Source organism: Leguminivora glycinivorella, chromosome Z, assembly GCF_023078275.1.
Source record: "Leguminivora glycinivorella isolate SPB_JAAS2020 chromosome Z, LegGlyc_1.1, whole genome shotgun sequence".
Taxonomy (NCBI): domain Eukaryota; kingdom Metazoa; phylum Arthropoda; class Insecta; order Lepidoptera; family Tortricidae; genus Leguminivora; species Leguminivora glycinivorella.
Window position 1 is genome coordinate 43,837,335 of NC_062998.1, and position 11,999 is coordinate 43,849,333.

The following is an 11,999-nucleotide window of genomic DNA, read 5'->3' on the forward strand; positions in this document are numbered from 1 at the left end:
GCCAGCCTTCCTAGTATTTGCACTGATATAAGCGCGGGCGCTCGCCGTGCCCGATCAGTATCGACCAAGTAACAGACCCGAAAGCAGCGCGTGTTTTTCGCACAAAAAAATTGGAAAAGGGTATTTTGATGCCTTAAAGATGTCCACCTGTAGTGTGAAATGGTGTGGAAAGGTAACAAGAAGCTCAAATTTAAAAACAGACGGCATTACATTCCACAAATAAGTCATATTTATAATTTATTCAGAGCCGGCATAGGTCAACTTACATTGGCCACTTACGCGTCAGTAGAGGGACAGTCATACTTCTGTCCCTTTTCATCTGGCGCGACTGCCCGCCGTCCTTGAAACGGCCAATCACAGCGCGCTTAACACATTCCCCGCCCGCTCCTCGCACCCCAAACACTGGTGACTCGTATCGCGAACCAAATATACAAGACTGCCACTCTATAGGAGGTTCTCTGTGGCGTCGGAGAAATGCCATTCGGCTACGGGGCCTGACGTAAAATAGGATAGATAGCCGATACATGGGTGACTACGGAACTCTACACTAAGCATGCCCCAATATGCTCTTGGCAAGCTTATTCCAGAAATCTGGTTGGTATAATATCGTAACTAATTTGTTAGTCACTGATTTCATTTCGACATTAGGTAGTCTAGATTAGATAGACACGGGGTATGGTTCTAAAGACCATTTGTTGTAAAATAAAAATCTAGTCTTAATTTTACTTACAACTTAATTTAATAACCAATACATAGTTATCACAATTTTCTTTAAAACCAATAACTACTATGTAAAATATTGTTAATATTAAAAATAGGAGATCTGACAGGTTTTCGTCAGTGCTAGTAATTATGTGGACATGACTCTAAAATTAACAATTTTATTAATTTCCTACTTAAGATATTCTTGTAAGAGCTGAAAAACTCCACTTGCAATCCATTGATATTAATATATTAAACTTAAGTAGGTAGTTTATCAAGCATATTGTTGTTCCGGTAAGACTTTATTTTCTGTTCCGAGTTGTGATAGATAGTCTCAAAATCAAGATTTCGACAAATGGCTTTCTAAATGGTTTCCCATTTCCTCTTGTTTACTTACTGTACTTACAGATTGTTATAAGGCCTGACTCGTAACGGATTTGAAAAATTGTAAAATCTGTATCTTGTAACTATCTGCATAGTAGTTTAATTGACAACAATATATGATTTTACACTTAAAAAGCAGTACAAAATTCGTATCTTGTGACTATTACATAGATTATACTTCTCCTCCCACTCCTGCCGCATTTTTTGTCGAATGCCCTCCATCAGCCGAGCGACAGTGTCGTTAGCCACTTTTCTGCTCGCTGCGTTCCACTTTCTCAGGAAGTCTTGCTGATTGCTGGCAGTCTTACCTATCTTAGGTACGTAAGATTCCTTTGACCAGGACCCAATACCTTTCTATAGGGCGGTACTGTGGAATGTTTGGCGGATTTAGTGCTTTAGGCACGATCTGGACATCATGTTGTTTGAAGAAGTTTAGGGTATCCGTGGCATAGTGAGCTGTAGCTAGATCTGGCCAAAATAACGCTGAGGAATAGTGTTTTCGAATGAATGGTATTAGCCGTTTCTTTAAGCATTCATTTATGTAAATACTAGCTTTTTCCCGCGGCTTCGCTCGCGTTAAAAAGAGACAAAAAGTAGCCTATGTCACTCTCCATTCCTTCAACTATCTCTACTTAAAAAATCACGTCAATTCGTCGCTCCGTTTTGCCGTGAAAGACGGACAAACAAACAGACACACACACTTTCCCATTTATAATATTAGTATGGATGTTTATTGATTGTGCCAGTTGTAACATATGCAATGCTGCGATCACCGCAAGGGCAAATTGCCTGCCAAACCAGATACTTAGAGCCAAACTTCTCCATTCCTATGGTAGTTTCTAAATCTGGAAGAATTTCTCCATCAGCTGTAGCATAAAACTGATTGCCAGGAAGTGTTGAAAAGTCCGCCTTCACGTATGTTTCGTCATCTAAAATCAAGTAAAAATTGTCTGTACCCAGAGAATCGTAGGTATAGATAGCTTTCGTGACCTGATTTTGATTGTACGTTTTTGCTTTTCTGATGTTTTCGGCACTTTTTGCTCCGTTTTTGACTTCATAGTAGCGCCTTGGCACGTCTCACCATTGACTGAGTTGTAGAGTTTTTTTTAGCTATATCCCGTTCAGACATACTTCGGTTGTTGCAAATCGTCTTAGGCCCACTTGCAACAATCACTTAACTCAGGGTTAGTGGGCTGTCATCTGTCAAATTCCATATAAAATGGTAGGTTTACCCGAGGGTTAACCCTCCATTTTTGTTGGTGCAAGTGGCCCTTAATGATTTTTCTGTCTAGCCTAGGATTCCGTCCGCAATAAAAAACGATGTCTACATAATTTAGTGACACTAAGTAACGTCAATATAAAAAAAAAACATAAGAAGGATATCTGTCTTTTGTGCTATATGCCAGCATTTAATTTTTTTCAAATCCGTTACGAATCAGGCCTTACTTAAAGTTGGTGTATATTTGGTCTTAATTTTGAATCCAGTATTTAAATTGTAGCTCATCGAATCGAATCGGCCAGTCTTCTGGTCACCCGAGGTGTCTACGAGAACTCAATTATTTTTATTCAGCCGACACGCACTTAGCCCCCACGGCTCCAAGGTCTCAACGCCGCAAATATGTTGGTAGCTAGTTCATAGGGTGGCACATTACATATTAGCAGCCCCAGCAGCAACGCTTGTTGCGCGGCACTAGAGTATCAACGCAGGTGGCGTCTCAGACTAGTGGCCGACCCATGCTCCAAGGCCTCTTGCCATCCTCCCCGGCTAAGCCGCTGCTCTCTAGTACTGTCGGTACTTTTGCGTCAACAAGAGCCCGACGGATAACATCATTGATGCTGGCGTGTCGGACGATCCTTACGGCGCTACGCACGCATGAAAGGCCATGCCATTGCGGCATGTCTCCATCACGGTGCCACATTTGCAGCGATGTGGCTCATTTGTAGACGCCCCAAACGTAAGCTAGCTGCCAGACGGGGGCTCCTGGTAATTGAAATGTAAGATTTTTTAGAAATGCCACTAACACAGAACTTAATTTAGATAGAAGAGACAAATTCATATATTTGTATAGGGGCCGAGCGTGTCAAATTTTGTACTGAAGTTGATTCTTGCCTGTAATTTTAAATATGTCTCAGGCTCTTGATTGTTCATAATAAAATTTTTGTGTTGTTGCAATTGAATATCACGTAACGAGGCATTTTTTATGTTTTGGTTGACTTCAACTTACAAAAATTGACGCCCGAAAGCTGCAAGCTGCGAGTAAAGACGGACAACTCAGTGGATTTCACTGAGTTCATTTGACACGCTAAGTAGATACGCTTGCTTGATCTATGGTATATATGACACCTGTGGCCACTAATTATCTTATTAAGTTATTATTGGGTTATTTGGGTTCCACTGTAGTGTGGGCGATGCGCTGGCAACCGGTCACTGTATCACAATTCCTCACCAGGAAGAAAAAAATCTTCCACGATGGTAGTCATCGGGTGTGTAATGATTGGTATAACTTTTTTTTGTATAGTAACATTTTATATAACAGCATTTGGTATATAATCAAAGGATATAATAACTCACTAGACATAATTAACATTTGGTATAACCACAAAACATATACTTTTATTTTGTATAATCATTATTTCGTATAACACTTATTTATAATAACCGTTATATGGTATAACTATCTATTGATATACGACTAGTATAATATAACTAGCAAACATTATAAAACAATTCATGAATTAATTTTATTCTTTTTTGAAGGGATCACAGTTCTTACCTAACCTAACCTACTTTTCTGATAGCAGTACATATGTTTATGGGTCATAGTTCTAACCTAACCTAACCCATTTTTCTGGTAGCAGTGCGTTGTGTGTAGGGGTCACAGTTCTAACCTAATCCACTTTTCTGGTAAATGATGGATCTAATTTATTGTACAATTTTTTTTATTCTATTTGTGCTTTAGAAAGAATTTGTGTTAAGTATACCATTTATTTATTATCGGAAATAAGCTTATACTCAAAGTATGTTATAATAAATGTTATTCGAAAAAAATATCGTTATTTTAAATAAGAATTATACAATTTGTTAGTATATTATTTGTTGTTATATGATTCAATAATTATATCAAATGATCGTTATAACGACTAAAAATATATCAAAAAAAGTTATATTGATCGATACGTGTAATCATCGTGTAGTCATCTGATAGTAGATAATTTAGGAATTTTGACATCTTTCAGCCGCGATAATTCTGTGACACTAAGCTTTAAAGTCTTGTGCCTGATTTTGTACAAAGAGCTTTTCACTTGTTCATATGAGCACTTGCTTAACTTTGGGTCAGTTTCATGCAATTACCTATTTTTAATACTTAATTCCGTACCGTATCCGTATTCCGTGTCGTTCCGTATTCCGTATTTTTCAAAAACTGACGGAGCTTATTTTTGTGGACACCTTTTTTTGCAGGCGTATACTGCGGTATCTCTTAAGTTTTATGCATAATGTGTTTTGCACACATGAGCGCTTGATAATTCTCTGCTATTAAAATATCGTCACCCTAGTTCACAATCGTACTAATGACGCGGAAAAAATCGTTGTAAAAATCTGAAAGTAAATTTAGGAATTCTGACATATTATAGCCGCGAAAACTGTGTGACACTGGGATTTAAAGCCTTGTGCCAGTCTCCATACAAAGAGCTTTTCACTGGATCATATGAGCATATGCTAATTCTATTTGAATAATAAAAGGATACCATTTCCACGTCGCAGGTATTATGTTATTTTTGATTTTCGTAATTAGTTCGTTTTTGAACTGATGATTATCAGGAGCCGATCATAAATTCCAATTTAATAAAAAAAAAGAAAACTTCTTGGTCATAAATAATGTTAATAACGGGATATTCACGAATACCAAAGAGGATCAAGTATTATAGAGAGTTACTGTCAAAGTAAACTATGTAATCACAGTGCATAGACTGCCATCTCTCGACACAAGCTTAAAACTTTTAAACCTCAGGTTTGACAATTTGGCCCATATTCTTAGCTGGATATGTGTTAAAATGTCAAATATTAATATTAACGCCATCTATCCGAGCGTCCCCCAAAGGTTTAACGTCACCTAGGCCACCGTACCTTTTCCTATATGGTTCTGAGGTACGTTTTTTTCTTAGACTGTAGCTGTCTATACGGAGTTACATATGTCTTTGCCAATACTCATGTTAGTTTAAAATATTATTTATATCTATGACATAGACAACTGCAATTTGCTAATAATTCTATGTAAGTGTCAATAATTGTTATCTCCGGGAGGTAAAATTTTATTCAAGAAATAATCAATTGATTTGCTTGTTAGGTATTTAATTTTGGAGTAATGTCCACATTACTGCTAGCAATGACAATGACGCAAATTTTTCTGATCTCTAGGCATAATCATACGAAATATTCTCTATATATCTAAAAATATATGGTAATTTATATTGGACACAGTACACGTCAGTAAGTAGTTACTCAATTAGATTACATATATATTGAAATTATTGAAAAATGTTGTAATAATTACCTAGCTGTGTGTATTTTTAAATTCCTTATTTAACATTGTATCATCAAATATTAGTACCGTAAGATTTTTACTACGCCTAGAATAATATAGGTACCTAATTACTTATTTATGCCTGATTTGATAAAAGTTTAAATTTCCGCCTAATTTTTAGTACAAGTTCTGCAAAAATCCACTAATTAGATTTCCTGTCTTTCCTAACAACGAGTTATTTCAACTTTTATGAAACTAGGCAACGTTAGAAATTCTAAGTGAAAGGACGGTGTTTCACATTATGATGTTAATAATGAATAAGTAGTGTGCCAACATTATTATGCAAATATATCATAATTATACTCTGTCAAACAAGTTTGTCAGTAAATAAGAACAAAAAAACTATAGGTATCCTTTTCTCTAGCACCCTAAAGAAAAGGATGCATATAGTTTTCTTTGTTCTTATTTACTGACAGACTTGTTTGACAGAATATATCATAAACATAAACCATGAAATGCGTGTTCACTATTTGTAAAAGAATATTAAATTAGTGTCATTAAATCATTATACAAAAACAACAATCTTGTGCAAGTAATTACAATATGTTTTTTCAAATAGTAATATCTAAGTAATGAGTGTATTATTATATCGACGATTTAGTAAGCTAGCTAAGTCGTAGATGGTTAATACCGTAATTGTTGGTTGTAAATATATGCTACCTTTAAAAAATATACAAATGGTGGTTATCAATGCTAATCATGTTGATAGTCATTTACGATACAAGTGCGGGGAAAAGAACATTCAAAACTAGTGGCGATACATTAAAACACGGCCGAAGGGAGTAGTTTTATTCGACGCGAGTTCCGAATAACCTTTTTGCACAAGTATCGTACAACGCTTTGTTGTACATACTTTCAAGGTGGTCACGGAAAGTGCTCATTTAAAGTAATACAATGTCCTATAACTAAAATTAATGTAGTTATTTATTAAAATAAAATGAATAAAGTACAGTCAGAAGCAGAAATCCATACCTAGCGGGCAGGGTGTCCAAGAAAACCTTATACTCTTCAATCGCCACAAAAATATTGACGTCTAAGTTGTGATTTTCATGCAGGCTTTCAGATCATCACATGTTATTATATCTTAACATCTGAGTTTTTCTTTAACAAAAACACACTTCTTCAATCACAAAAAAAAGAAGAAAAAAAGAAGTATTTTATCACTAAGTGGCAACCTAGAGGAAATAATATAATCAAACTCAAACATTATTTGAAAATGATAGGTTTTTATTTTATTTGTCAATTGCCCCCGTCTTCTGTGGAGCTTCGTTCATAGATTTAATGTAATTTTTTAAGTGAAAATTGTTGGAGAAACCTAATAGCTATCCATTATTTTATTCGGTTTGTATACCTACCGTTAAAACCATGCTTCGGATTGACCAACTAACAAAAAGAGAAAATAATTTAAATGAAGAATGCTGGTCTCGGTGTTACCGATATATCGGATGAATTAGGTATATCAGTAAGTATTCTTCAACCAAGTCGACTCACTTTGCTAAATATCAATAAGTTAGGTAGTTTTAGTTTATTATTTTTAAGTTTTATTTTTAGGTAGTTTTAGTTTATTTCTTTAAATTTTATTTTGTAAGTAGGTTATGTTCTGAATAAACGATTGTTTTATTTTTAAGTATTAATTAATTGAATAAATTATACGAAAATAAGTTATTGATACGAATGGTGTACATTTTATTATTATTTTTTCAGAGGAATACTGTATATCTTTGGCCGGAAGCTGGCAATACGAAGGGAAAAAATAAATAATAATTCTAAAATTATGAGCGCAAAAGTGTTAGTTTAAATTACTTTAAATCCATAGAATACGAAAGGATTTTTTGAAATTGGCACTACAGGTCGCCCTCGCTGCACTAACGTCGACCAAGACAGGCTCATTGTGGAAAGGTACGAGCAGACTGTTTTGTGAATCCGAGTCAGATCGCTGCTCAATCAGATAGTATATTATAATTATAATGTTACAATTGTATACAACATTTCTACGACAGCCAAATACACTATTCGAGAACAATAAAATGGGTTCATTTCCATGTATAGAAATCGTTACTCAAATGAAGTTAATTTGGATACCGCTGACAATAATCGAATTGACAGATTTATGTGCTGAAGTAGAAAAAATATCTAACAGCACAGTAAGGCGGAGACTAACTGAAAATGGACTTAAGCATAGGATACCGGCCAAGAAGCCTATTTTAACACAAAGGCATAATGATCTTCGGTTAGAATTTGCGGAAAGATACTCGTATCTAAATTACGATTTCAGCAAGGTATGTTTTATGGACGAAAAAGTATTTTGTTCCTCTGACAACGGAAGAGTTAGCTTATGGCGAGTAGATAACTCGAGGTACCATGAGAACAATTTATCTTATTAAATGTAACAAAGCGGCCGTATCACCAGCGCTTATTGATGTCCAAAAATAACCTTGGGGAGCTGGTCGAAATTTCGGGCCGAATGAACGCAGTGCAGTACAAAAACATCCTGGAAGAGTCGTTCCTACCAACAGCTTAGGTGGTGTTTACCGGAGAACACATTGAGTTCATGCAGGACAATAGTTCGATACACAATTTTATTCCAACTTAGTGCAAAACTGGATATTGTCTACAAAGGAGAGGAGAATTGACGATAATAAAATTTCCACCTGAGAGTCCGGATCTAAATCCGATAAAAAATTTATGGGGGAAAATGACTCAAAAATGGGATAACATGCAAGCAAGAACACGGAAAAACTGAAAGAGACTCGGGAATCCTTCAAGGCCACAAATATTTGTGGAAATTTTGTAAGCTCAATGCTACAACGTTTACAGAGCGTTCTCAATGCCAAAGGTGGTGGGTGAACGATACGCGATATTAAGATATATTTTTTGTTTAAAATCACTCACAGGTCAAACGTCTGAGCCAGGTTAATAGACCTGTAAGTAACTTTAAATACTCGTATGTGTATAACAAGCGACATACAAAAGTGTTATAATATTTTCTGTATTTTCATGTCGTCAGGAAACATAATTATTTTATTTTCACTGAATGTTTAGTTTCATAAATTTGGTCAAAAATAATATTTAACAAGTTTTCTAATACTACTTATATTTAATTAGTATCTGTTTTCACTAAATGTTTAGTTTCATAAATTTGGTCAAAAATAATATTTAACAAGAGTTCTAATACCTACTACTTACATTTAATTAGTATCTATATCTTCTAAGTTTGCCCGGGGCATCGTCCCAAGGATGCTTGCCGCGTTTCCTCGCTGAATAGCTAGACTCAGCCGTTGTGCAAGAAAATTGGCTGTGCGTAGGTCACCAGACACCCAGACAAGTTTGGTGGAAACCTCCTTCACAAATTGCTTGGTGTCCAAATGTTTCAAAGGCAAGTGCCGCAAATATGTAGTTGTTTTTTAAAAATACATATTTTGCGGCATCTGTTAATCTGGGCGTTTTGGTTTGTGGTTTCTGGGACGAGCGCTGGACGTTAAATTAAGTAACGTTCGGATCCCAGCAGTCGCGACCCGGCAGCCGCGGCCCATTGTCACTGCTGTGCGGCGCTGCCATAAGCTTTCGGATAGCAGCGGCCGTGACCCAGGCAGCGACTACCACGGCCAGTACATTAACTATGTCAGACAATTTAATTAAAAGAAAGCGAGAACTCCTGAACAGACTGATAGAGGACGGAGAAGAGGATGATGAAGTGATGTTGCTCTTACTATCAACAAAGATGTATAAAATTAATTCATTATACACGTCCAGAACCGATGAGTATCAAATCCCAAAACTCGTTAACTCGTCGTTTTTATCGGCAAACGTCGCCGTTTAACCTGTGCGAGCGGGCAGAGCGACCATACTGCCTCCGGAGCGGCTGGGCGGCGCCGCCAAGGTCGCTCGTTGGCCCCGCCCCTGGCCTGGCAGCGCTGCTCAGTCGCTTGCGTCTGAAACTATCACATATAAATCCCTACAAAGCGGTGCGGCCCGACCCGGTCGCGGCCGCTGGGCCGCGGCTGCCGGGTCGCGACTGTTGGGATCCGAACGTTACCTTTAGACGGAGCCAAGGTATCCACACAGGTCACGCCACACGCCAAGGGTCGTCCCAGAAACCAAGGCACAAGCGAGCATCCATCAGGCCGGTTTCTGTCTGCTGCTGCGGATTAAATCATTAGTGCCAGTGCCGCTTCTTATTTAGTAAAATTCTGCAACCAATAATAAAATTGTATGTAAAGTTATTTTTCGTATTCGCAATATTCGCATCATTATAGGTGTGATTAAAGTAAATTCCTCTGATGTTCTACATATACATACTAGAAAATGTTGACATCACTACTTAACAGTTCATTTTTTTATTGATTATCTCAATTTTTTTGGGTAACGAGAGACATCAAATATCATAATTATATATTGTGAAGCTAGCGTAGAATAATATTAATAATCTTGTATTTCGTCACTGCTTTGAAAGAAATATCGAATCACTACCACTCAAATTAAAAAAAAACATTACCTAGCTCTGTATGCAATCCCATACTAAATAAAATACACTATACATGGTGTAATATGAGGGAACCGAAAAGTTTTAACTATTTCTGAGGGCAATTAAAGATAAAATGACGCCAAGCAAATTTCGCAAAAAAAAAATTTTTCGTGTTTTTTTTTTGTATTGGCACATAAATTATTATTCGTAAAACTGGGACTAAAAATAAAAATGTACACTTTTTTTTCTAAAATAAAATACCTACTTTTTTGCAATGAGTTACTAGTTTGACATATCAACGAGGATAGTTAGATTATGTCCGATAGCGGCATCATCGCCATCAAAATAGCGTTTTGTTCCGAGAAATAATAAGTAGATGTAGATGTAGTGTAGGGACGCCTGGCCGGATACAGGCGGGCTGTCGATCGCTGGTGCGTTCATTCAGCCCAATTCCCTGGAGTTGGAGCTGCAGGTTACTGTCCCGGCTGCCCTCCCACACTTCTCCCTCAAATCTTCTTGTTTTCCTGCAGAACAGAAGGACATCTTTAAGTTTGACATCCTTGAGTTCATCTTCTCCCAGATTGTCTCTACCGAATGTGTCATGTCGCGGTGCCGCATACATGATACATTCTGCTAGTAGGTGCAAGCTAGTCTCCTCCTTACCACAATGTGGACAGGATTCGTCACTACTGATACCTATTATCTTCATATGTCTGTTAAGAGTGTTGTGTCCCGTTATGATACCGGTCAACATTCTTAGACTGTTCTTACCTAGTTTCAGAAGATACTTAGTTCTCCTTTGGTCTCTATTTTCTATCATCATCTTCGTTTGTCTACAACTGGTCTCTCTTTCCCAGTCTATTTGTGCTTCCATCTCTTTTATCCTCTCAATGACTCCTTTCGTGACGTCAGCTGACATAGGCAGAGCCGGTTTCCGGACCCAAGAATTCCGTCTCCGCCCCCGCCCTTGCCAACTCGTCCGCTTTCTCATTACCTGTGGCTCCCTGGTATCCCGGTACCCACGCAACGCACTTCTATGCTAGCCTATCGAGTTGAGCTCTTCCCTGCATTCTCTCACCAGGGACGAGGTCACCGATATTCCCTTCAGAGCCTTTAGCGCCGCTTGACTGTCGGTGTAATCCACGGCTCCATCTAATAAATAATCCATTTTGTTCCGAGAAATAATAAGTAGGTAATTTTTATTTTTTTAAATGCTTATAACTCTGAAAGTGGGAATTTTGCTCTTCTAATATGATGAACACGGAATACGGAATACGCTGTTAAGATTATTCGGTTTCCTCATGTTACACCGTGTATAGAAAATAGTTTAAATACCACGTGTTCCTTAGTATCCGGTTAGTTTCTGATGATTAAATTAAATATCATTGTTACTTATTTGGTTTGATTATTCCCCTGTCCTTTGATCCTATTGCATGAATATACTCCGGTATCGAGTTTATCGGCACATGCCAGACATATTGTGATAATACTAATAATATTAGGAGTAGGACTCGTATCGTTTCCCAACTTATTTTCTTATCTGATTATTTTTTCCAGTTGTTTTGTTTTCTCGCGCTTGTTTTGCCGAAGTTTATTTTTCGTAAAATTTACCAATATTCGCATATTTTACTAATATTTTTAACAGACTTCTCAAAAGGAGAGATCATAAGTACACTAAAATGTAGTATAGAAATCAGAAATAAAATCTCTATCAGCTTGGTTTATTGAAATCTTACTAACGGCTCTTAATAACGAAGCTATAAGATGAAAACAATTTTATCCACATGATTTAAGCCAGTGTCATAATATAGCCCGGTCCCGAAGAGGATGAGACGGTATCACGGTGCACCGGACAGTGCCTGTGT